Source organism: Falco naumanni, chromosome 14, assembly GCF_017639655.2.
Source record: "Falco naumanni isolate bFalNau1 chromosome 14, bFalNau1.pat, whole genome shotgun sequence".
In the NCBI taxonomy this organism is placed as follows: Eukaryota; Metazoa; Chordata; class Aves; order Falconiformes; family Falconidae; genus Falco; species Falco naumanni.
This window is the reverse complement of record NC_054067.1, coordinates 21427082-21454910: the sequence shown is the minus strand read 5'-3', so window position 1 is coordinate 21454910 and position 27829 is coordinate 21427082. Positions and strand designations below refer to the sequence as shown.

General features: G+C 42.8%; 1 long non-coding RNA gene across 1 annotated transcript; it reads right to left on the bottom strand.

Moving 5' to 3' along the window:
* Nucleotides 1-1021: 1021 nt before the first annotated feature.
* On the bottom strand, nucleotides 1022-21865 carry LOC121097661. The gene is made up of 4 exons (XR_005831028.1): nucleotides 21793-21865; nucleotides 6212-6508; nucleotides 3513-6090; nucleotides 1022-3366 (listed from the first exon to the last, which is right to left on the bottom strand). It is a non-coding gene; the product is annotated as an uncharacterized LOC121097661 (long non-coding RNA).
* Between the last annotated feature and the right edge of the window lie 5964 nt (nucleotides 21866-27829).

Sequence of the window (27829 nt, the reverse complement as noted above, 5' to 3'; positions counted from 1 at the left end):
TATTTGCAGGGTAGCAACACCTGCTGTGAAGAGCAGGAGAGTGATGGCTCTGGATGTTCAGCTTTGCATCCTGGCTCCTGGCTGGTTCTGGACCAAACACAATCATCAGGGCATCCAAAGGATGGAGAAGAAATGAAGAAATGAAAAAGGAAGAAATTAAAAAAAAAAAAAAAAGAAGGTGTATGAATGAGAAATGTCATAATTAAGAAAAGCCAGTTAACCAGGGACTGGTTTAACGAATATAGAGTAGTTTTACATCTCAGGAGGGAATAATACTGTTACAGCCTCAGACAGGGCCTGAGGCCCCAGTCACGAGGAGTTTACAGGCTTCAGTCCCATCACAGACAATTGGACTTAAGCACATATTTAAGTACGTGGCTGAGCAGGGATGGTTTGCGAGATCTCTATAAAAGCACAACCTTCCATTCTCCCAAACCATATGGGTTTGACTTCCCATATGGAGTGACAAAATAAAAATATATTCTAAAAATAGCTCTCAAAAAATGCACTGGCTGAAGGCTGCTTCCTGTGCTACAATTTGATTAGCCTTGTGTTTTATTTCTTCAGCAGCGATTTCAATTTATCTCTGATTTGGAGCATGAAAAGCTGCTTTTATAGTTGTAAGCGGAGGAGAAAAAGGCATCCGGGAAGCAAATATAGAGAGCTCTTCTGGCTTTATAGTAGCTGCAGGAACAAGTAAAATGATTTTAGAGCAACAGAAAACAAAGTGATGCTGGGAGATGATCTATCTTTGCAATCTGTATTTAAGTTCCCTGTCAGCCCCTCCGCGAGTGCAGAACATTACATATTCTGTGCAGCTCCAAAGTAACCTAAAGGAGCCAAAAATTGTCAGTGCAGAAATCCCCTCCGTGGAAGGGATCTCTGCCAGCATGGCTCCTGCCCCGCTCGGCGCGGCGGCCGCACGCAGCTCCCTGACAGCTCCTTCTGTCCACCGCAACGAGAGGAGCTGTGGGAGCCGCTCCCTCAGTGTCGCACTGTTGATGGATGGTATCGAACACGAACGTTCCCACTTGGGCTCTGCTGTAAGGTGCCTTCTGAAAAATCCTTTTTTTTTTCTTTCAGAAAAAAAAAATACTGGAAATTTTAAATCCCTTCCCACTTCAGCTTCAGGGAGCAAACCATCAACCAAGCGCCCGGGGATCTGCTGGTGGTACCTAAGACCAGACACCACTGGCTTTGGAAGGAGGCAAGATCAGCCTTGGTGGGAGTCTCCCACCACCAAGTTCCCACTTGAAGACTCAAGAAGTCTCAATCTGGGCTTAAGACTCGGTGCTGGAGGACAGCTGGGCCATGGCCCCACAGCACGAACACGTCAGCATCCCTCAACTGCAGCTGGATCTTGACTAGACAAAGGGCCAAGGAGCCCTGTGCTGTCCATGGGGGGGTTGTGTTCCTGGTTTCACACTGACACAAGGTGTCTCAACAAGGATCCTTCCTTTGGAATCTGATATGAAGCTCCGGTGACTCCAGAAGTTGCCCACAAATGCCTGGGCGCTGCCGATCCCTGGTTTAGGTTGCTGCCTTAGGCTGAAGACGGGGATTTAACACCCACCGCCCCTCTGCAGCGGCAGCTGTCATTTGTTTTTCTGGGCTATACAGGTCTGCCTAAACCACACCCGTCCCTGTTGCCTCTGAGAACCCAAGGCGAGGTAACTGCTCCAGTTAGAGACAGATGTTTCTCGTTATTTGTGTCTTTTGCAAAATAAGTAAAGAAATAGTTAGATAGCAGCTAGACAGATAACTAAAAACATTTGAGTTCAACTTTCCCGGATGATTGAATAAGTCATCTCTTGCTTTTCCAGCATTTCAGTTTTCCCACATCCATGGGTTTGCTTCTTTTTATGCAAATAATAACCATAGCTTTCCTGCAGGCCTCTGACACTGCTTTAACAACACACTCTGGGAGAGCTTTCTGTCCTGTTTCTGGGTTAATATTTGTTGCTGTGGTTGCAAAAGTGAAATGCAACCGACAAAAAATTGTGCTTGCAAGAAAACCGTGCCCCTCTCCTTGGCACAGGAGGGAGCAGTGAGCACCGGTGGGGGGGCTGGAGGGGGAAGAGCAGCTCCCGGATCCAGTTCAGCCCAGAAGGAATGAATATCCAGGGAAGGGGCAATCCCTCCACCAGCCACTGGCACCAAGCAATTATCTGAAGAGAGAAACCCCCCCAGACCCTGCTCCAGCACTGGCCGGGCGCTCAGCACGTGCCACTGAGCCACAGCCCCAACACGTGCAGCAGGTCGAATAAAGCTCTTTGTTTCCCCCCTTGTCTTTCACTCCAGTTTATTAAAGCTTTAGGAACAACTTTTACAGTCTGAGCAAAAGCTCTAGATTTACCCGTACAAGAGACTTTTATAATATCTAAGAAATATTAAAAGCCAAACAGGGAAAATAAAAGATATCTAGAGTGGGAAGAAGCTGAGCTGTAAAAGCTTTGGAAGAGGAAGGATTAGAAGCCAGCTGTTCTCTAAAGAATTTATATATATATATTAAAAAAACCCCACCAAAATACTTTGGAAATAATTATTTAAAAAGTTCAAAGCATTTGGCAACCTTTGCTTTGGTAAGATAAGGGGTAACAAATAATATCTATAGTGGCAAGGAGTTAGCTCAATTACTTCTGTCAGCAACACTGATTTTACAAAAAATACATTTCTTCTAGGAAGAATACTTTCTTGCTTCAAATTCATTTTTACATTGCTAATAAGTCTCTTAGCAGTAGATTTTAAGTGCCTCTTCAGCCAGGAACAGGCAGATCGCCCTGAGCACAGCCAGCAGTCTCTTCTCCAGAAAAAATGTGATTGCAGCCCAGGAGAATTTCACCTGAGGAGGTTCATCGCAGGTGTTTGGTCCCGTGTCTGTAACCTGCGCCACTACAGAGACTGTTAATAATTAGTACACACTGCTAATCTTTAGAAGCGTGATCTAGGACTGCTCTGACCTTCTAACCTCACCTTGTTTCTAGAAATGAGAGGGCATTTTTAGGGCTACATGCCCAGAGAGTAGAAGAGTCCACCTGCCTGACAGCCTGTATAAGGCCCATGAACCTTAAACATTTGTCCAAAATGATCCACAAACCACCCAAAGTATCCTAAACCTGGCACCTGCTGAGCCAGGTAAACCCTTTAAGGCAATGTAAGTCCAGAAAAATTTAACTCCAGCAAAAAAGTGATGGGTGAGAGACAAAGGTGATCAAAGCCAGCCCTCTCCAGCTGGCACTGATGGTCCCACTGCGCTGAGCCTGCAGATGCAGCACGTTCCCCAGGGAGATGCTGCAAAGGACCCGGCTCTGCTCTCCAGCGCTGGGTGAGAGCAGGAGCTGCACTTCGCAGGGAGATGAGTGGTGGCTATGGGAGACAAACGGAAAAGAAAAACTTTTTGAGAGAAGAACAATCTGAAAAAAAATAAATTACTGTCTCTTTGTGGATAAATATAGTTAAATTGAATCTACTTGAAGGTTGTGAGAAGCCCCAGGTTGCCCTTGGCACCTCACCTGCACAGTGGGGAGCTCATCTCTCTGACACCAAGGAGCCCCTTTGGTGCCCTCTTCTGTGCTGGGAGGGGCAGAAAAAATAAACAGGGGTTTTAAAGCTGATAAGAACTACAGGTGGTAATGCCTGTGTGGAACAGTAAACTGTTTTCAGGGAGGTTGTGGTCAGGTATTGCCCGCTCTGCAGCACTTGGCACAGAAGAGCATCAGAAGCAGCGCACCTGGAGAACCTGCCTGCAAAATAAATGCAATATCTTAATTCGCCCAGAGAAATACTTACTCGTGCAAAGGAAATATTTAGATGACGAAGATCAGCTTCCAGCTTTGAATATTCTGGGCAACGGCCTGTTTGGTTTGTGCATAGGCACCTCACTGAAGAACTGAGATTAGAGGTGTCAATGGCCAGTCCAGACATTACAAGAAAGCATCTGACAAAATTACAAATCAAAATACGGCACCCAGAAACAGGGCTAAATTCTTTCAATCAAGTTATTCCCTTTTAATTCCTTGCTTTCCTCAATTTTTTGTTCCAAAGGCTTTGTGGCAATTCATGTCAAAGAGCTAAGTACATATTTTGTCGCACTGTGTGGAAGATGATGTCAGGCAGTGATGGAAGTGAAATACTGACTTTGTATAACTGTTTGTACCTCAGATAGAATTGACTCATTTTGTGAGATTATCGAAAATGCATTCTGTGATTATATATGCCCCTAGAGGCCTCGTAGAGGTGAGATTATGCATCTCACAATGTTATTTTTACCAGGAAAAAAATGGACTAAGTAAATAAAAAATCTGCAGGATGTGACTTCATCATGCACTGTTGACATCTGCTTATATGATTTAAGGGATGTTACTATGAATATCGTAGTAGCTAATGTAAATGATGAAGAAATCCTAGGTCAATCATATAATAATAAATATTAGCATAGGTTTCCCAAGGCCAGAAATGGCTGAAACGGTAATTGGAATTATGATTTTACTCTTGAATTATGTGATACTGAAAACACTTTGGTTGCTGCTGCTTTCCTGGAACTGCTCCATTAAAGCCAAGGAGATACATTCTCCAATCTTTCTTATTCCAAGAAATAATGTCACCTTTTCATGAGGATTATTTTTCTTTCACATAGGCACCCACTTCCCCCTGCCGCCTTAAGCTGTTGTGGTAGAGGAGTGTGTTGGGCTGTACGTATGTGGTCCCTATTGCCCAGGCTGCTGGTCTGAGGGCGCAGCACCCCACCTCTGTCATCTGGATTAGGTACCTCGGGGTAAGGTAGAAAAAAAGGAAAAAAGCCCTCATAACTGTATTGTAGGCACAAAGCCAGCATCTAACCTTGTGTGCAACCACAAGCCGCTTCCCTCTTAAACACGGAATAAAGTGCTCTCAAAATGCATTAACGCAGTAGCCAATATATTAAATGTGATGAAAGACTGGTCCAAACAATATGGTTTAAATTGACAAAATACCTGAAACTCATGGCACTATTTATGACACCGCTGAATCACCCTGGACACACAGAAGACACAGAAAAACGTGACTACAGCTTTAGCGTCACTCGTTTTAGAGTTATTTGGCAACATCTTGTGCAGCAAAAAATCACCCCAGCCAGCCTGTGGTTGCCGAGCAAGTGCTTTCTCCCAGGGGGCGAGGGGGCCAACAGTCATTTTAAAGCACTGACGTTCTTCACCTGCTTTCCCCAGCTCCGTCCATCCCTCCCTGCGAGGAAGGCTGCATCGATTTGTCCCAGACTGGCCTGAAAGTCAGAAGCTGCTACACAAAAATATTTTAAGTAATAGGAGTTGTGGGGTGATTACTGTATTGAGAGGGGATTCCTGCCAACCGCTGCACGCGGCAGGGTTTGGAAAAGCTGCTAAATCATATTCTTACAGGGAAAAAAACCCTACCCACAAACTAATCCTGTAATGCCACCTGAATATTGTTGGGCTGTTTTCTTTCACTGCTTGTAACTCCTTGCCGATGGGAAGCCCGTAGCTGAGCTCATGCTCTCGCTGGTGTCTAATGCTGAAACACTCTGTGAGAAGGAATCCGGATACGCCACCGGTATTTGAGCGCTCTTACACAAAAGTCTAAAATTAGGTCATAAATTATATAATCTTGCAAGGAAACAACAAATTTAATGACTGTGCCAAACCAGAGATAAAAGCTGAGGAAGGAAATAGCATCTCACTCATTAAATATTAAGGATCAGATCCTTTCAGACGTTTTCCAGTGACGAACTCTGCGGGAGTTTGGCATCTGTATTTGTGTGTATTCTATAGAATGTGCTTATACATCATATACAAGTGCTGAATGTGATTTATGGAGCACACACACATAGTAGGTATATTTATAATGCATAAATATATTCCATCAAGAGGAGAGAAGGTGATTAGTGACAGTTTCCTGAGAGGTTTAATCAGATATTTTGATGGCTTATTTCCAGTGCTGCTCCGAAAGCGTTTTTCATTGCAGGGCACTGAGAGGGAGCAGGTAGAGGCAGCTTTTTTTTCCACACTTACAGCAGCAGCAGATATCACAGACTTAGAGATCAGCTCTGTGCATCCTCGGTGGGATTGAAGAACCCTGTAAAGGAAGAAAGATTATCAAGTTATAACAATGGATTTGAAAATTCCCTGCCACCTTTGCATCTCCCCCTTCATGTTCCCGTGCCCCAGCCTTTCTTCTAACCTTACACAAGACAAACCTGATTTGATCTATTTGAAATAATGCAGGGGTGAGGTCTTGTGCGTCTTCCCTTAAAAGTTTTGAGCAATTCCCCTGGGACCGACGGCCGGTGCTGATGTCCTGGGTATGTTAATGAGGGGGAAGCAGAATCTCTGATGGAATAAGCCAGATAGCGCTCCCGTCCTTGCTGTCGTCAAAGCCTCTCTGATAACCATGTCAGTTTTTTCAAAGATTTGAGTCATTTGTGGATTGACTATATAATCCTTGTGCTGAAGCCTGGGAAAACTGCTGTTGATGCCCTTGGCAAATTCTTATCCTAAAAAAGCATGAAAAAGAGTACCAAGTAATTTCAATTCCATAAAATATATTAAATGCAGCACACAGGTATGTAAATGGGAAACTCCGTAACTGTAATTTGCCCATTTAGAACCTGATCTAAAGGCTATAAAAGTTAATTTGAAATCTTTTCATTGATTTTAATGGCCTTTAGATCAGGTCCATATTATTCACTGCATATCATGTTTGTTTCACTGCAATAGTGTATTTATCTAAAATGTGAATTATAGGGATTATAACACATACAGAACTAGTGCTTCTTGTCCAAAGGCAACACTTATGAAATTTATTGACTTTAGCAACAGATGTAAAAATCCAAAAATCAAAAGAAAGTCCCAAATAATGATTACACTTTTTAGAAGTGAGATAAAAAATGAGGAGGCCTTCTCTTCATTATATACTAATACAATCTGACTGTATTTTAAGCATCATGAAATCCAAATGGAATTTCTCACAATTCCTCATTTCTGACTGCAGTGGTTCAACAAAAAATTACATGTAAATGATTCAAAACCTCTTGAAGAAACAGCATTTTTCTCTAATTTGAGGAGAAAAATAAAAATGTTTCAACCCAAGCTCAGCAAGGGATAACAGCATTACAGTTGCTGCACGGAGAATTTAGCCACTCATAATTCTAAATCCTTCTCAAACGCTTTATTGCTATAAGGTGGCTAATACCAGCCTCTACACAACAGGACTCCATAGCATTAACCATGAGAGATAGGCTTCCAGAAAGAAACTATAGCAAAGTAATTGTAAATCTCTAATGATGCATAAAACCAAGCTGAATTGGTCCTGAATTCTCAGCATAAAAGAAATGAACCATCAGAAGAACCAATTCTGGTGGCAGTATAACATACCCCAGTGTGGAAACTGTTTATGGTGGTTGTTGCAGTGAAAATATTCCTACTAATATGCAAGCAATACAAATTCATTAAAAATGCCCGAATGCTGCAACTTCTTGTGGTACCACATGTGACATTAAAACCAAACCATTACCAAAAAGAAAAAACAATTAACCGGCTTTCTCAGTCATAGCCAGTTTTCCATACGATAAATCCAGTGGGTTCAGTGTGTTTTCAAACCCATCTTGCAAGACTTTCAGGGTGGTTTGTCTGCCATGGCAGACCCTGCCTCACCAGGCTGGGCTGGGGGGAGGTGCCCACCAGAACTGCACACCCCCGGGGCTCAGCTGCGCCCACACTGACTGTGTGGGCAGGAGACCGGCCCCGAGGCCCATTCCCCTCCGCTGCTTTGCTCGGGCACTGTGCTGGGACCTCCAGCGATGGCCTTCAAGGCTACAGAGCCATGGCCATGCACCGGCAGGGCAAGGCTGGCCCTGCTGGTTGCCAACATAACCCCAAAACTTCCCATTTTCTTAGAAAATTTAGTCAATTTCCACTGGATAAGCATCCAACAAAATATTTAAATCCATAATTAATTATACCATTGCATTAGTTCATGATGCAATCCACAATCTCTAACAAGGAACCCAGCACATTCCAGAAACCTCAGTGCACAAACCTGGACATTCACCCGTTAATCCATCAGTGTCCAAAGGCAAGCTGCTCCAGAAGCAGGTCAGACTGATTATCCCAGAGACCAGAAATCACCTACTCATGCACAAACGTGGCACAGCAGGCGCGGAGGTTACGCACGTTGCCCCGTGCAACCTCATCCAGGAGCTTCAGTGTGGCCATAAACACCATTTCTTTTGAGATGAGCAGGCAGTCTTACCTCTGCATGTAGAAGATCTCTAGCTTTTTTTAGACACTGCCAAAAGGTATTGCATGGGATGATGCTTTTCTAGCACCAGGGCATCTGTCCACTGAGAACTAGATTGACAAGGCTGAAACGGTTGGGTTTGTTTGTTTTATCATTTCACAACTCTAAGAGCCAGACATCTGAAAGCTCGGATACATCATTGCACAGTGTCAAAATCGGCGAAGGCACAGATTTGAAATCTGCATACATGGACAAAAATAGGGCATATCTGAAATTAATTAAAATTTCTAGGCACTACCTAGAGAACAATATTTATCCATAGTAAGCATGCATCGATGTATATCATATTTATTGCATGAGTTTTAGTGAAGCTGCAGATTTCAGGTCTTGTCTACAGGAGTCTAAAGCTTAGCAATGACGTTTCATTTTATAAAAGCATTTTAAAGCATTCCCATATAAAAAAACAAGAAGCAAATATTCCTGATTTAAAGTCAAACTGAAATAAAATGGAATGCAAGTGACCCACTGAGGCTTTCCATGATTGCAATTGCAACTACCTGTACCACATACTACATGTGTGGTATAAAACATACCATAACTACATATAGGTGTTACAGCTTTATCTATAATCCCCATGGAAATTATGGGAAGAAAGCATAAACAATTTTGTGAGGGATTTAAGAAAAAAAACCCCACATTAATCTGTTGTGACTGTGGTTAATGACATTTTTAACACTGACAGCAGTAGAAAAAGTTAGGCTAAGGATAAAAGATGAAGAAACAAAGTTTCCCTGTTAAATATCCTCCTTGTACATATATATAACAATAAAGGAATGGAGAAACCGATGAAAGAGGGGGAAAACACTACCAGGCATAAAAGAGAAATTAACTTGTTCACCCTGCCACAAACTTCACTCACACTGGCAAGGTGCTGGCACCATGAGGATCTTCTTTATTTGCTTGTGAGTGAGGGGTCTTACCCTGTAAGGAATGCTTATGGCTGCTCATTTTGGAAAAAAGTCCAAACTACTTGACCCGTTGCCCTGAGGATCTGACAGCAGTAAGTGCTATCCGAGACTCTCCATCCGACACCTCTATATTCAAAGGTACCTCCATTTTTTCCAATCAAATCAGAACAACTAATTAAATTTAAACAAGAAGCTAAAGTGAGATGAATGGTTTATAGGTGCTTCATGCTTCCCTACATTGATTAATAGATAAAGAATTCATACGTCCACCAATTTAGTTGACAAACCCTGCTGTAATTTATCCCTTGTACAAGATGATCTGCAAGCACAGTGCGCTCTAGAAGGGACGGAGCTCTAGCTCCCTCAAAATATATTTTGTGCTGGTTGGATGCACCCACCAGGTATTTATGTTCCACCAATCTTGTCTTTGTATTCGAAGTTTCTCAATACGGTTTTCATTTAAAATTAAAGTAGTAGTGGTTATTCTTGCATAGAATACCATTATTTGAGAATCAGGTTTTCAATGCGGGCAGCTGCTTTGGACCATGCTATTTCTCGGTGCCCAAAGAACCACTCTGTTGAGTTTTATTTTTCCCTTTGTTTTCACTGATGTTGCCTTGCATATTACTTCGTTCTGTAAATGAGCAGCAAATGTAATTTTCTTTCCCATACGGATGAAATTTTGCTAGAGCCATGCATTTGCTGCTTCAAAATCAGGCTCTTTAACCCCGAAGCTGATCCAGGAGATGCCTGACTGCTTGCAGAGGGCAGCATCACAAGAAGGCAGCATGCCTGGGGCTGCACCAGCTATTGCCTGCCTGCCCCGGCCACCACAGACCAGGCTGGAGCCCTCCAGACATGGGCTCCCACCTTTGCAGGTGGCAGTGACTGACCTTATTTTTAAGGAGTTTACTTTTTAGAATAACGCAGTTCAGGTTAGGGTATGAGCCATCAGCTGGCAAAAGATGTATACGAGGCTTAATCTCATTCATCAATAACTTTACAGTTCAAATTGTGTAAGGGGCTTCCAGTGCTTCAGACAGATACTCCTGTGTCAGAAAAATGGAAATCAATAATCCATTCAGAAAAACGTCATTTCATTTTTCTTCTTACCCAGAAATTGAGATACAGGCATTTCTCCCTCCCCACTCTTCCCTGACTTAAATATATCCTGTTATATAAGTAATTGTTTTGAACCCACTCTAGGACACAGTCAGAGACATGACTCCAATAACACATTATCAGTAAAACAAAGCAAAACAGTTTCATGTCCCCGCTGGGTTTGTATATACACTCTTAAATGAGCAGATTCTCTCATTATTCACCCTGATCTGGTCATTGTATGCTTAGTCACAGCTGTCACAACAGGTGCCCGACCATCCTCCCCCTTCATGGCACTGTGTTTTCTCTCTAGAGTTTGTTGTCAAATTCCTCTGCTGTCAAATTTCTCTGGTGGCTTTGCTGTTCCCTCTCCGGCTCTTCCCAGATTCAACTATACAATCACTTCTGAAATCATCCGGGGCTGGCCAACTCTGGGCGAGACAACCCTTCATCTTAAACATCAGTTCTTCTACCCATCACATGAAACCGGTTTATTCATCAACTTTGGCCACGCTTTTCTTGCCTGGACCTTTCTCCATCTTTCTTGATGCCTCCAGTGACCACTTCTCCTAGCTGCAATGCCCAACGATGTATTGCAGATTATATTTTGGGACTATGCAGCAGCTATAGGCTGATTCCTCCGCTAGACCAGATTACTTCCCACTATGCCAAAGGACAGCAGGAGTCTCCAGTGACTTGAGGATTTCTGGGTGGGTTCTTGCCTGACATCATACTTCACATGAAAATTCTTTGAAATTAACATTTATGTCCCAAGATATCATCTATTCACTTTTGTTTCTCTCTAATGTCCTTCAGCAGTGGTTTGGGATTCCCAAAACGGAGTGCAGACCCGCTCCCCGCCTCTCCCAGCCCTCTCACTGCAGATTTATGTGCTGCATTTTCCCACTGAGTTTAGCAATCATCGGGGATCTTTTACTGCTGAAAAACCTGTGACTTCCTAAATTATCAGCATTGTGCCACTGCACACTAACAAAGTTTATCTGATGCAACAGTATATCAAACATTTTTTAGTTCTGTAACAAAATTTTTCTTAGCTGGAAGCAAGTCTCCTCTGATATTAAAGTACCTTCAAATAAAGAGACAATTTTATATGATTTTTTTGCTATTGTCTTAAAGGAATATAGTGTAGGTTGAGAGCAAAATATACACAATTCAACCTCTTTTATGTACTGTAAACACCAGAATTTAGGGCCAGATTTCCAAAATGCTATAATCCATCAGTCCTGCTGAATTGCAAAGGCTGGTGAGGGACAAAGTAGTCGGAAAGCCAGCTATGCAACCATCAATCCCCTGCAGCACTGAAAAGATTGGACCAAAACGTTAAGGCAAAAGCTTTCTATAATTTTACTTAATAAAATTACAAAGGAGCAAGGAAGATACCCAGCTTTTGATTCACAGAACAAATAGATTCAGTACAGCACTAATATCATTTAGTTTGTTTTCTCCCTAAAAAAACATCGTTTGGGTTAATATGTGCATTTGTATCTCAGGTTTCAGCCATTTCAGATTGAAATCTTTTTTTCCTAATTTACCCTTACAGCGCTGCCTTCCCTGTCCTACAGCACAATATAACATCTCTACAGAAATTACAGCTGCTTGCAGTTGAGAACAAAGTATTACAAAAATCTTTAATGTGTTGCCACCATTTTTAATGCAATTTATTAGCTGACAACCAAAAGTAGAAGCAGTGCCATGTATTCAGCCAGATTTCTGCTGGTCACCTGCGCTTTAAAGAATTCACCCTCTATATTACTATACTTTACAGCTCTTGGGACTTATTAATTAGCATGTTGAGCTAAATTGACTTAAAGTCTTGCTGCTTGAAAATGGAACAGAGGACTCATTCCTCCCTCTCTTATTCCCCCTCTTTTCCCAGATTACTTTAAAAGTGAAGTAATTATTGCTGGTGTGAGCGGCTCGACCCTTCCCAGGATGGGAAATCTCCCAGGCTTGCATTTGATCACCCGCTAAACTAGAATGGGAGCAGCTCATCTGCTCTGCTATGGTGCCAGTCTGCCTGGTTGCAGGTAGATACCGATCTTAAAGAAAACGTAAACCTACAACAGATGCAGGGAAATTAATAGAGATGAACAGTAAGTGGGGGGGGGGGGGGGGGGGGCGGGGGACAACAACCGGAACTGAAAGCCAGTGCACTGCAAAAGCAGCGGTGCAGAGAATGGCGAGGGAAGGAGCTTTGCCATGGGTGGGGGTGGGAGTGGGTATTTTTATTAACCTTGTTCTTATTGCTTTAATTTGTGGCTTAACTTATTTTCTCCAAAAATAATTGGCCAGAATAAAAGAAACCTCGATTGCTGCCGAGCTGCAGCTGACTCCAAAGGGAGGGACGCAGTCACTGCCATGGGGCAGAAAGCAGGAGTTTGGAACTGACTCTCAGCCTGACACACCATTTCTACAGCTGTAAAAGCTCCATGTTCCGTATTATCAACCTCTTTCTATTCAAGGATCCGGAAAAGGTGGCTATACCAGCTACCCAACCTGAAGTTCAAGACCTTTATAGGTGAGGCAACATTTTAGAGAGTAATAACTATAGAAAACCCTTATCAGAGATCGTCAGAGAGTTGGAATTACCAGTGGTTATCAGTCAATAATCGTTAGAGTAACTGATGGCTAAGCGGTAACCCTTCACATGCAATTCTTCTGTGGGAATGAGAAAAGCAGCTGGAAGGAATTCATAACAAGAACCTCACAGAGCTCAGAGAAATGCGATGTATAAACAGATCATTATTTCCTATGGATATTGATGATAAATGAACTGGATTTGGTATGTCTGGGAAATATCACCACACTCTAAGCCATCTGAACTATGAAAACTCGACATAGAGAAAGCACCAAATATCTGGGTCACTAGAAACACAAAAGCTGAACATTCCTCTTGCACACTTTTCATTTAATTAACCTTTCCTGTGGGTTTTCAGTGTAATGAGTCATTGATTATTGCAAGGGGTGCTTTATAGGGTAAATTAATTCATATAAGAGAAACAGTAAGAAGTGCTAAGTAGCCAGATAAAAAAAATAAAATGCAAAGTGTATTGGTCATCTGGTTGCAATTCTGCCCCAGAGGACTCACATTTCTGTAAATCAGCTACTTGGTGAGCACTGCCAGCGCAGCTCCTCTGTCCTCATCTTCATCTATACCTATAGCTTTTATAAACCAGGAAAAATCCCCACAGAAAAAGCAACAATAACCAAAACTGTGTTCCTTTGTTGAAAACTAGATTACCTATAATGAGATGATAGCTAATTACATGAGAAAACATATACAAAAAATGGCTTTTCCATTTAATTTAGAGAAAACTTCTATTCAGTGCATGGTTACTCCATTCAGGGTAATAAACGGCATTTCTAAGAAGAAAACAAAGCAGGAAGAGTAGAATACCTACATTTATGGTTAAAAAGAGGAAAAGTTGATGTTTGGAGAAGATAGTTGTACCTGTAAAATTAATCTTAAAGTACCTTTATGGGCATGGGCCAGGTCTAAAGATATTACCTGGCTTTTCACAGTGCTTCCAAAAAGATTAAATTCTAATGAAAAAGACACTGAAACAAGAAACATGCTCAAATGCAAAGAAAGATGGAAAAGGTGCCACCTTCCTCCTCGGTTCATCTCTGTTTATTCTTTAGCTTAGGTCACATCAGGCATATATCAGGATTTTTATGCAGCACATGGCTTACCAAACCAGTCAGCAAAGAGTAAGTTTGCAGCTGGCTTTCAAGAATTACACACGGGGGAAAACTACACTAAAGAAACAATATAATTCCTCATGACCTTACCTTGAAACTAGTCACACAGCGAACTAGCTTGGATCACAAAAGATTTTGCACCACTAAAAACATTTTGGAGATGGCGGGGTTATAGTTTACAAAGATCCCAAACTCCCTGCAGTGTTAAACTGTATAAATCCAGAATAAATGTTGCCTCGTATTTTGACTGTGCATGGAGCTACAGCATACATGCGTATCTCAGCTATTTGATGGTTTTTAACGTTGAGAAGGGTTCCCATCACGCTGTGAGGATACTTATTTGCATCGGTCTCAGTTTGTCTCTGCAAGACATGCCCTTTGTTGTCTACAGCCTTGGAAACTGAATTTTAGATGTTTGCCAGAAACATGCCATGAACATCCAAGCAAGGAAAAGTGACAACCACCTCGGTTGGCAAGTGTGTATTCCTTCAATTCATACTACAGAGAACGAGAGAAAAAATACCTCTGTATGGGAAAATATTCATAGAAACCACAATCTAAGCAGGGCCAAGTGTTAAATTCAAGAAATAAACTAATCTTTTATAATATGCACTAAGATCTAGCCCGAAATATGCTATTAACTCACTTTACAGCACAGACCTCTAGGGGCAAGAGCTACATCTTCCACTACAGGACCTGCACCGTCAAATTTAAAGCACGGTCACAGTGCTCCCCAAGCATCAGCGCCGTAAGACGGCCGTGCTGAGCAAAGTCAGAGCCCTGACGGCGTAACCTCCAGTTGTGTGAGGTCCTTCTTACAGCGACCAGCAGTGATCAGGCTACGTAAAAGCTGCACTGGAACCCCCAGTTTGAAATACAGTATTTAGAAAGTAGCAAGGAGTACTTTTCCTCCCTGGAGATCACTGCTTTCCCAAACAAACAGATGGATTATAACAAGCCATTGTGTATTATTTTCTGTTTGCCACTGACCTACTTCCCATGTTGTCTGCAATACTGAGATGGGAAACGAAAGCTTGGGGGTAGATCTTCAGCTGGAGTAGTTCAGCCCTGCTCGCTGTGTCAGCACGCAGCAGGCGGAGAGCATCTCCCAGTGAAGGCACAAAAATCAGGAAGTTTCGGTCCTCGGCTCCACTGAAATGAGAAGGATGCCTTCCCAACGTCAACAAACAGGTGAGTAGGGACATATTTACAAACATGACTTCAATGACAGAAATTTGCTTGTTTGACAACTCACATGGTTGGGGTGCATTTCTGAGAAGAATGCATAGATTTTAATTTTTGACCTGGGACTGATTACCTGATTAAGTTCATATGGCTGTTGACATCCAGGTTTGTTTGGTGATTACAATTAATAAAAGCATGCAGTGAGAACATTCACAAGAAGAGCTGCATTCTGCCTTATTATTATCTTAGTAATTTTGGGGGTTTTTTTTCTTAAAATTGCGTATGTTGCATACTGATGATACTTGCAATGCCTTACGAATAATGCATTTATACATCATTTAGATCATACATTATAATTTGTAGGTTAGTTACTTTATTTTGGTGTCAATCAAAATCGCAAGCTCTATGAAAGAGTCTCGGTTAGGAGAAAGAGGTTTTTCATGGTAAGCTTTAATAAACTAATGATGATATTATAAGAGCTATCACAGAAAAACATGCCATCTAATAATAAGCTTGTTCCTGTTTATTTAAATGTTCCACCTTGCACTTGTTTGTAAAAAGTTAATAATTACAGCATAGTTAAACTTATGTAAATAGGTGAGTCTGCACTGGATAAAACCTGCAACGCTGAGCTGCAGCCTTACCTAAGCAGTGAAGACCGGAGACGGAGGTTTCAACCAGTTTTATTGCAGCACACAACATCCTTCTGAAGAGGTATTTGGTGTTTTGCCCAGATAACTCCCATAAGACTGGTGGGCTGAAGACGACCACCCAAGCCCCATCCCGGCACAGACACAGGGATGGTTTTGAACCACCGCTGTCTTTGCACAGACTTGTCTAACTGACGTTGCTGGGTCAGCACAGAGAACGGCACATGCGGCAGCTGAGAGAGAAGGCAGAAAATTGCTGTAAAGTAAATTCGTCCCAGGTCTGTCTTGCCTTTACCCCACCAGGCTGGAAGATCCAGTGGATTCCAGTTGTCCACAGAGCACACATATGAGGTGTTGATGGGTCCTGCAAGGCAGCCGCCTGCTTTCTTGTCATCCACAAGCTAAAATACATTCCAAATTTTTTTAATGAAACAGTTTTATTTACATTTCCTTTCCTGTACCTGTCACCAAGATCTTACCAAACCCCCCAGGCTGAGAAATGAGCTGCTGTCAAGAAGCTAGCTTGTTCCCATAAAAAAGTTATTCCTGAGGAACCAATTCTCCCAGCTCCACAGATCCCAAAACATTCCCATGTGCTCTGACCCCAGGGGAGCACGGTCATCCTGACCGCTCCAGTCGGAAGCCTCCCAGCAAAGGCTGGGTCCAAGCGCCAGCCGTCGGCTGCTGGGACAGTACGAGCACGACGGCTGCTCTCTGCTTGCTGCCCACGCCGCGATGAAACGCTGACACTGCCTGCTGCCTCCCTCCTACACGGCAGACCTCTGGCAGCTGTTGATAAATGCGATTTCAGGACGGGCCTTGTTAGATCACGGATATTTGTACTTGTAAAGCTGTCTCCTGCCGTGAACCAGCCAAGCACAGCCATATGGGCCGGTGGGAGCACCGCTGCTTACATGTGCGGGCGGCCCTGTGGGCAGGTTTGGCAGCAGCACTGCCCAGTGCCCCTCCACACTGCACAGAGCCACCTCCATAAATCACGTGCTACCGTGCACCTCTCCAGCGATCTGGAGCCTGTCCAGCTGGACCACAGGCACAGACCATCCACCTCTTGGCATTGCAGTTGTGGGCGAAGGGGCAACAGTAGCGATGCGGTTTGGGCAGCACAGGATGCTAAATGCGCTCTGTGGTGGTGGGATGTTCTCAGAGAGATGCAGGGCACCAGCTCATCATCTCAAGACCTACACGAGCCCTGGTCTTTCCACCATCCTTAGAGGAAACTCAGGGGAACAAGTCCATCTCTAATAACATCAGCTTTCTGCAGAGCGAAACCCAGGTGCCTGGAAAACAAACTTTCTTCTTACAAAGAAGAAAACACCTCTCACACCCACCTCTTCCATGATTTTTGCTGCCTAGAGCAAATAGTTGTTGTTGCTCTCCTGCACCAAGGAGCAACTTAGCCTATACGACTTTGAAATATCATTTGCCTTCTTCCCGCAGTTGGCAAACTCTTTGGTTTCTGCCACCGCTAAACTTACAAATAAATCAAGATATGATCTGCTAAGATATTCAGAATGATGTTTGGCCTGAATTTTTTTTTTAGCTTCAAACATCAATTTCTTTTTGTAATGAATACATGCCGCATCTCATAACATTTCATTTTTCATACATTTAGCAAAATTGCTTAACTGATACTATTTTTTTCCAAAGCAGCTTTATTCCTACCCTAAAAACATGCAAATCAAAGACTCATGCACTTATATAATGTGCAGAATTCCCTACTGCTGGTTCAAACGCTAAGTTATAAAATAGTTACAGTATCTACACTTTTTTATTAAATGAATTCAGTATCCTGACTTTTTTATGAAAACCACAATAAGATACATGGACAATATTTTATAGGCGCCTCTGTGCAGCTCTTTCCATTTTTATTTGCTCCCCTCTCCGAAGGAGAACCTCCCCAGCACCCACCACACGCTCTGCACGCTGGCAGCCTTATCGGAACCGCCGGCGAGGCACATCCAGCCCTCACTTCCTAAGCTTAATGCCCTTTGCAATTCTTGTTGGAGCAGTTGTTAGCTGAAGACAAGAAGACTTATTTCTATTCATTCCCTGCATAATCCACCTTATGAATTTACACCTCACCTACCCGCACACTCAAGGACCCAGAAATACAAAATATTTCCTACTGTGTTTTAAACCCACATCCTCCTGGATACAAGATAAGAGCTTAATAGCTTTGACACAGCACTGTTTTCATATTCATGCATAAGTTATGGATACAGCAACAGATCAGCACTTCTTTGTGCTTCTCATTGGCTCTGGTTCGCTGCCTTAAACTGTCTGAGTCAAGGCCATGTTTTAATGCCATAGACGCTCTATTCAAATACCAGTATGACCACATTTTAAAAGCCACCCTGTACCACTTCATTGCCGCAGATGTCCTTTACATCTGGCAAGGGCCGTTTCTCTGCATGTCAACAGTAATTCAGTTTAACAGCTGTCTCTTTTGACAAGCTTAGTGTCAGACTCTAAAATGACAGGGTGACAGTTTTCCTTTTCTTTAACAGAACATAGTGCAAATTAACCATTTGAATGCAGGATCACTGAACGCCTCCCGAATACAGTTTTCAGAGTTGACTGAATAGGATTTAGGAATTGTTGGTATTAGCAGCCAAAGCTGAAAACCTGTAGGGTCTGACAAACCAAGGCACTTGTCCTGCAATCAAGATTCTTACCTGAAATCTAAGTGTTTGACACCCAGAAAACCTTACATCGAGTTGAAATAGGTGTCAGAGGTAAACACTGGGCATTTGCAAACTGGTATGATAAGTACTTTTCCTGCATTGCATAAATACACAGGAGAATTTTCCATTTATTTAGTTAAAGTGCTCATTAATACAGTGGCTAATGGCACTGTGTGTATCAGCTTTCAAACGGCACACTGCACACACACCTCTTCCACAAATGCCAGACGGACAAAAGCACCTCAGCACAATTTCTCTAGGACTAAAACTATGCCTGAGATAATACTGTACATCTTAATGATTGAAACCTTTAGCGCAAAACCCAGCTTGTGGACAGTAACAAAGTGCCACCGTGATTTATGAACAACCAGTAAATGCTACAAAGACACCGCTTTAATCTGGTGCAAGAGTGAGCTTTATGAGGCTGGCTGTATTAGGCTCACATAAAAGTGAATTTAAAAAAATATAAACATTACACTACGGATATTTAAACTGCATACTGATGTAAGTCGTACGGTGAGCCATTTCACTGTGCTAATATTATACCATAGCTGCCCTGGTGAGGAGGAAGGATGCCTGCCTGATTTGGTCCTTGTTCTGTTGAAACCAATGGCAAACCTCAACATAACTGCAGTGGGACTAGTCTCCAGCTCACACAATTCGTGTTATTTTAAAGAACTGTGAAAGCCTTTCTGCTGTTTGCTCCTGGGTAAGCAGTAACATCTGAAGCACTACCAAAAATACTGGGCTGAAAGGATGCTACAGAGAGCATTACGTGCAAATGCCTTTAGTAATTGCTTTTGTTTGCTTATTTATACATTGCTGTAAGTATTTGTATGTGCTACCCATTGCCATAGCATCTGGGCATCTCATAATATTTTAGAAAGATTCACACTCAAGTGCCTATTACTATCTGTAAGAGACATGCCCATTTGTATGAGCTGAAACGGAGATTTATCATTTCTCAGTCTCATAATACAACCAAGTTATTCCTCGTTCATTCAGCCCTTTTTAACACGTAATTGGCCATGACATGCAGAAGAAGTAGTCACTTATTCTCAACCACTCTGTAGCCAGGTCTCTCATACAGTAAAACTTGCATGTCCCTGCTCTGCAGAAGCTGGGACAGAGATGCTGATGGTGCTGACCTCCTTAACGGCTCCCTTCTTACCCACATACCCCGCCTGCTCCTTTCCATCTCCCAGGAATTCATACTTCCATAGCCAAAGGTGAGCTTCTGTAAAGGGAACATATCACTAGTATTTTATTAATGTATCATGAAGCTAAGTCAGCTGCAAACATGTATTTTTAGCACAACATCAGTCCCACAGGAGCGCGCAGGTTGCTGGGTTTGGAGGGGAAGGTTGCTATTAGCACTGCACGCTTAGCTCAGCTACACAAAGCATACAAAATAATTTCAAATACTCAACCTCCCCAAAAATCTATCATATGCCTGAAACACTAATAATTCTATAACTTAAGCTAAACAGAGTAGTATTCAGCTGTAAATTTTATGGCTACTCTCTCCACCTCTTATGAAGTGTGAAAAGAGTCTTCATATCTGTCAGTCTTTTCTCAGAAATGACTTTCGCTGATTACTTAAACTTTCGTTAAATAAGCTTTCCACAAGCTGTAAAAACAGAACACAGTAGGGAAAAAATTGGCTCTCTTTTAAAAGTGCTGTAAAGTCTCTTTTTGAATGAGTAATTAGAAATGTGTAAACTCTTTTATGGATATGTGAGAAGCACACACAAAAAATTTGACATTCCATGCAAGTATTTCTGTGTGCTATCAAATTTCATTGTATTTCACAGAGACCAAAACTATACAGACCCAAAATACACATACATTAGTGGACATGGGTTATTTGCCAAGAAGGAATTTACATACAGTACAAGTAAAACATCCTAATTTAAATCTCTGACAATGGATACTCACATTCTTAAAGAGAAATCAGAGTTGTTTGTCTTTCCACTCATACTTATACAGATTGCAAAGCTGTTGACAGAGCACGATTTGAGCTGGTCCTTTCCAACTGCTTACTGTTATTTTTATTGCCATTGTCAGCTATCTTTTCCGTATCAAGAATCGAGCTCAGATGAAGATGTTCCGATTCCCCCACCCCATGCACGAACACAAAGAGCCACCAGCGGCCAGGCAGGGAGCGGGCAGTGGGGAAACCTCAGCCGCCTGCTGGCCCTCGCCCCCTTGAAAACTCCCCAAAACCCTTAGGTAAACCAACGCACTCCTCTGTCTTCCTTTCTCCCCACACACACAAGTGGTCTGCCCCCAAACCAGACTCTGCAGATGCTCTGCAACCCCCTTGTACTTCCCTTGCTTTGGGTCCCTCTCCCTCCTCTTCAAACTCATGTTATTTGTGCTGAAAACTTGCTTTGATTTTGAGCCTCATGATCAGCTCCACGGCAGGGGGGCAAGTATCTTCATCGAAAAGGAAGGGAAAGCAGCCTATCGACACGGGGAGATGGGTGCTACCCCTGCGTGATTGCCCACCTCCCCGGGAGAGGGGACAGGGCATCTCGGGGACACCAAGATGGAAAGCCTCCCCCCTCCAAACTGGTGGGATATTTGCTTGAAAAGCCGGTGGATGTCACGCTGTGTACACGTACTGTGCACTATAAATAGTAATGTCTTCTATGCTCCTCTCCATGGAAAAATCTGCAGGAGGGGAAATAGTCTCAAATCTGTGTAGTTTTCAAGCCAAAGAGAGACAGCCTCATTCTCTCCTCGGTGGGGAAGCTGTAGGTAGGGGGTATGCCCCTCCAACCCCATAGAGTCGGAGGAGCCAGAGGAAAAAACAGGTCCCAGCTTATGCATCTGGCGGTAAAAAGCTGCCCCCTGCCCGCTCCCAGTCCCGGTGGGTCCCACTGCCATTCACCTTCCCCCTCCATGAGCAAACTCAGCCCCTCCCTGAGGAGGATGACAGTCACTGCAAAGTGTTTACGTGGCATCATTAAGTAGGTGGCATGAAGTGCCACAGGGCTCCTCGCTCTCCAAAGCACCCCCGTTGGAGGGGACTGCAGGCACCGCTCCCACTCCGAACCTTAGCGATTTCCAGCATGGAAATGATGCCGAGGACTCCCGAGGAGAGCAAAGAGCACCGCCACGTGCTCTCCCTTCTCCCAGTAAAGGTATTAGTGCCATTATTATTATTATTTTTAAGCCCCAAGACAGCGATTCAGACCCCACCTGCGAAGTTCAATAATCCTGTTGATAGCAGAGCGATGCCACCGCTCCCGCGCCCCACGACATTGCTCCAAGCAAGTTCTCTGGCAAAGCACTCACAGGCGCAAGTCAGTGCCAAGTCTGTTATAAAACCAACCACGGTGCAAATGTTTTCGGGTAAGAGAACAAAAGTGTGAGAAAGGGAAAGGCTTCACACATCTTTAGCGTGGAGAATGTATTTAGTGCTCCCAGAAGCTATTAGATCGGGTGATACAGGCAATTTATTGTTTTGTCAATACCTTTTATTTTGATTTAATAACTTACAAAAGCTACGGTCTATCTGTAGCGCAGCCTCAACTTTCTTTACACAACCCCACTTAACTTTCAAACACTTTAACTTTCAGGTCAAATCTCTGTCATATTGATAAATGGGTCTATTTAAATTTTTATCACTGCAGAATTCTCTCCAGTGTCTTTTTCACTACCAGATTTCATGCACAAAATAACAGGATACTCCTTGTTTTTGTTACCCACCACATGCAAAAAAAAGTCACTACAGAAAGCACAGATGTAGTCATGAAACGTCTGTAATTTGTCTGAAATAGCATCATTCCTACTGACTTTTCATACAGAGAGAGGTACAGTACTACAAGAATAATGTGAAAAAGCGCAGGGCAGAAAAGCCTACCATGGGGTATATACACTCACACGAGCTGCAGTCCACCCCTGTGCTAGCAAGTAAACAAGACAAAGTATTTTACCCTCACGAGGCACTGCTATGCATGATAGAGAGGCCCCAAGTGGAGTTTAATCTTATTTGGCTATCTGACCATTGCTTCATTAAGGTAACTAAGAAAACTGCTGCAAGGTCAACAAATTTTTAGATACTATTGTAAATAATCACCTGGTTTCCCTGCCAATAATCAGGACCAAAAATATAAGCCTTATAGCCCTAAGAATGCTGTATATGTTTAACCTTTACTTTTAAACGGTACTAAATGCTGAAGGCTGTGGCTACTGTAAAGATAGTACAAACAGATACTGCAGGAATATAGCAGTGTTTAATGACAAGTTACAAAGAGTTCTACTGAAAGAAAAGCAAGAGCCAAAAAGGTTAAATAAACAGAAACCACAGTGCCTCCCATCTTTCGTGCATTAACTTTCAATAACTATAAAGTAAAACTTCTGCCATACGTGATTTGATTTCCCAGATCTGTGCATTAAATATTTACTTCTAACTATAAACTTATATGAGACCCAAACAAAAACTAATTTGCATTATTAATGATGCAAGAAATGTGATGCTTAGTCCCTTAAGATTCATAATACAGAAGAAAATGTTAGAGATTTACTTTCTTTTCCATTTTAAAAGGCAAGTTAAAACGATAAAACTTATTTAATTAACAGAGACTCTATTTATGAATTAGTTGTTTCTGCCAGCAAGAATGTTTAAAAAAAAAAAAAAAAAAAACCTGTCTGAAATGAGGCTGAGACTACAAAGAGTCCATTTTCAGCTTGGAACCTCAAGGGAAAAATCAAAGGGTTTCTTTCTTTCAGCGGTTTGGGTGAGATGATATTTTGAGATGTTGACAGCTGCCAAACTGCAGAACCAGTGAAGAACTACCAAATTGAAATTGTTTTTATCTTTTAGAATTCTTCTCAATATTCAGCTCAACTTCCTTTTACAGCTCACAACTGAAATTTCTACTTGGTTAAAAGGTTTTTCCCCTCCTTCAATGCTTGTGTCTACTGCTTTGGACCAAAACCAAACCCTCTCTCTTCTAACATTAACCCTAAATAATAGAGAAACATTTTTATTACCTTTAATAGTGTTTCTAGTATAGTAAAGCACTAATTGCTGTCCTTTTCTTCTGTGCTCTGTGTGGCACCAAATTTCAATGGTTAATCACCTTAATCATCTCTATCCCACCGAATGTTGTCACTATGTTTACTTACAAGATATGAGCAAAACAGAGCTAACAGTCTTTGCTCTAATAAACAAAGTAGAATTAAAAGTCAACTTTTACAACTTGTTTTCTACTTTTCTGACAGAAGCTATTGGTAAGATTCAAAACAAGCCAGCCTTTCGTTAATAATAATATAGTAACGTTTTCCATTCAGCTCATGCTACTCTTCATTTGACATTTTGTTGCTAAATCCTCTTTCCACTGCTAAAGCCATCCCTCTTTCTCTATCCACATCTTCTCTATTGGTCCCACGACCAACCTTGTGGTGGCTTCTCATCTGCTTCAGACATCTGCCTCACGCTGCCTCTTAAAGCCTTTTCCCCCACAGACAATCAGCCCGTGCATTTCTGTCTTCATCACATATTCATTAACCAAATCAAAGTCAAACAAGCCCTTTCCTCTTATTGTTCAAGCTGTCAGCCTCAGCAGCAGCCTCTGCTTCGGCTTCCTCCACCCTCCTCTGCCTCATATCTTCCCTCTTGCTGTCACATCTGTGTCTTGAAGAAGACCTCTTTAATCTTCTACCAAGCAACCATTTCTAAAACCTGTCCTTCAAGAGCCTGTCGCTGGCATCCCTCCGTTCTGTCCCCTGCCTAGCCCCGAGCACCCTGCCCTGCCTGAACTCCAGCGGTACCCGTCTCCTCTTGCTTCGCTCCTACCAAAACCAGCTCTCGCAAGGCCAGACTGCGGGAAGCCAGGAGCCATCATCCCAAAGAGGAAGGGCAGAGCCCTGCTGGGGGGCGAGCCCCTGGCACTGCTTCAGCAGATCCCATTTCTGATCCATTTTGCCATCATAGAACTGACCACGGATAAGCATCTTCCCAGCTTGTGACCCTCACCACTGTGATACAGAGGACCTTCTGAATTCCTGTAACACGGCAACTCCACACTCTGCCTTGTGAGCTCTGATGCAGATGTTTTTGGAGATAGCAAGCCTGACTTCTGCTGGCACAAACTCCTCAGAATTCAGGTTAACTGCACTTGGGGGCACTTTTTTATATAAAAAAAACCCTTAAAGTTTAATTAAAAAAATAATTCAAGAACAGAGGTTCAAATATTGGCCACTGCAGACATTGAACATCTTTTAAAAATACATTTTCTTATGCATTATAATGAGAGCTCAATGCCCAGCAAAGATAGTGATATGAGAAAGAGAACAATAACCCCAGCTGTACTCACAGACCTCTTCCAATAAGTGATCCAAGGACTAACTCTGAACAGATTAACATCAAATTATTTTTGTTTTCGTATTTGTTAGTGCAGAAGGCAGCGCATAACTGTTTTGGGAGAGGTCCTGTCAACACTGAAAGAAAAATATTCTCCCCTTTCAAGGAGACCTATCCACACCATTATGCTCCTAAACTAGTAAGACACAATATACAAAGTCTTCCTTAAATCTGAAAATAAGACAGATATACATACAAAGATTACTGGTTCAATACTTCTAGGCTCAACAAAACACAAGAAAACTCTCAAAATGATGCCTCTTAATTCAGTAACCCCAGATCTAACTGGGCATCCCACACAAGCAAAGTGGATGTCCAGAGGACGACACAGCCTTTCACTCTCCACTCATCAATATTTCTGATATCCTGAGGGGGTGACCCTCCTGCCAGCACAGGATGGAGACACTGATGGAGAGTGCGGTGCCTGCATCCCCTCCCTGGGGCCAGCAGCAGCATTGCCATGGCCAGCAGCAGGGCAGATCGTGACCATCAGGTCCCAGTGATGCTGCTCCCTCACGACCAATGCTCAACATCAACAGGAGTCAAACAAGAGTTGCATTTGCCTCCCATTATTCCCTTGCCCTCACTCTGGACATTTACATTTGAAAATAGTATCTGTCACTCCCATCAACCGGGTATTTTTCTTTTCTGTTTGAACCTGAATGAAAAAAATCCAAATCCCTGGGTGTCTGACATCAAAGCTTGGTAGAAGGAAACTGTTGGGATGGTGTTCTGGCATTAAAGCGGCACTAGAAAGGAAGAGCAGATGGGCAGTGAGGAAACAAATCCTGTTGAAATATGATTAAGTGACACTGAAGATAAGGAAAACCATGAAAAATAAAGGGCAGGTAACAGGATTTTAAGTACAATATAAAAGGGGATTTGTGGCACATGTAATTCCTCCTTTATATGTTAATTAAACATAGATATTTTTTTGCCTCTCAATTATAGTTACAGATCACTTTGTTTCTGTCTACGTTCTCTACAAGCATCGGTGAAAGCTGAAGGTGCTCAGCACTTTTGTATCTACTGTATATTTATGTTTCATTCTTGCTCTCTAAGTATATTTCCGATTAAACATGAAAACGGGAGGCATAAAGGGAAGAATGTGCTGTAAAGCACCTCCAGCATTCTGAGAAGAAAAGCTCAGCATTTTCAGAAGACTATGGTTTCCCTGCAACCATGCTCCAAATCAAGCTTTGTCAATCGCTATTTGCAACTAGGCAAGCCTGGCTTCCGATCATGTTGTTTCTTACGTCTCATTTGCCAAAGCAGAAAGTCTGCTATAAATATTATGGGATGGAGGACCCTGATTTTATTTTTTTGGTAATTTGCGCTGATGCAATCAGTTGCATATTTCAATAAATCTCTAATTGTGAGTGAATCATCATTCTTAGCATTAACAGAAATAGGTTTTATTCTCACGCTCCTCTGCATGCCCACCTCCTCCAACCCAGCCCTCGCTCTGCCCTGCTTTGAAGCTCATTTGCAGACCTAAGTGGACTACAAGAACCAGTCCTCCTGTTTCCCCGCTGGACAACCTGCTCAGGAGATGGCCTTTCAAAGGGTTTCGTCTCACCACTTCCATTATTTTCTCAGCCTCCCAGAGAAGAAGATTTAGTTCAGACTTTAAATTTGACAGGAGCCCTGGTGGAGGGGGAAGACCGAGAGGGAACGAGGGATGGGTGAAGAGAGGGAGGCGATATCTCATGTATCTTTTGGGGGCCAGTCCCACGCATTTTACTAAACTTTTCTGCAATCATAAATCCAAAGGGTTCCTTGCACACCTCTCCAAGCTGTGCTGCTCACTCTGCTCCAGCACAAACTCGGGATGAAGGGGGAGAAGGAGAGGCAGGAGCGGGCAGACAGAACGGTTTGCACCAGCACTGCAGAAGAGGAGATCTTCATACCAACCCTGCAAAACTGACATTATACTGAGATAAATAAGTACCATTCTCTGGATATCGAATCCACATTAATTTTTTCTTTGCATGGGAAATCCCAGCTCGTGCCTGTGGCTGGGATTGGGCATGTGTGGTGTGCGTTCATCTAGTATTGCTTGTGGCCAGTTAGAAAAATCATATAATCCACTGCAAGTTTAAAACATAATTTAAACCTGCCAAGTCTCATAAGTTCCAAAGCAGGCAAATTTACCATAAAGAGAAAGGTTTCCACTTACTAGATTTTATATGCAGATCGCTGGCACACAGGCTGGCCACCAAAGAAGTCTGTTATGCAGGCACATAATCAACGGAAGCCTTCATTTTCACTGCGGTTAGATTTAATGTGATAATGAATATTCCAGTGTCAGACCTGGGTAAATGGTTGGGGTTTCACCTCAGATTCCCTCCTTTAAATATCTCACGCTGGCTGAGTGGTAAATAATTCAGCAGCACCAGCAGGACACTTGAGGTGTGTTCAAGATGCAGGTGTATCTACCCTGCTCGTGCCCTGCCCTGTGTTCCTGCTCTTGTAAACAGCGCCAGTACTGCAGAGAAGAGCGTAAAGGCTTTATCACCTATTTACACCTGCACCCGCGTGCAATGGAGAGCACACGGAAAAAATGCAGGGCTCCGGCAGGCTGCTGGTGGAAACATCCCTCCAGGTGCACCATGGGCACCCATGGATCACAGAACCAGTTAGGCTGGAGAACCCAGCTGGGCTCAGCGCTGCTCAGCTGGTTCAAGTGGGATGCAGAAGGTCTGGGCCGGGAGGCTTGGTGGTGGTGTCCCAGATTAACGCCAGAGCCCTGAGGAATGCACATTTCCTAATTAGCAGCATTTATTTTTATTATAATTTACAGAACTACAGATGATAATTCACATTCATTTGAAAGTCTCTCTGCAATTTACAAACATTTACCCACCC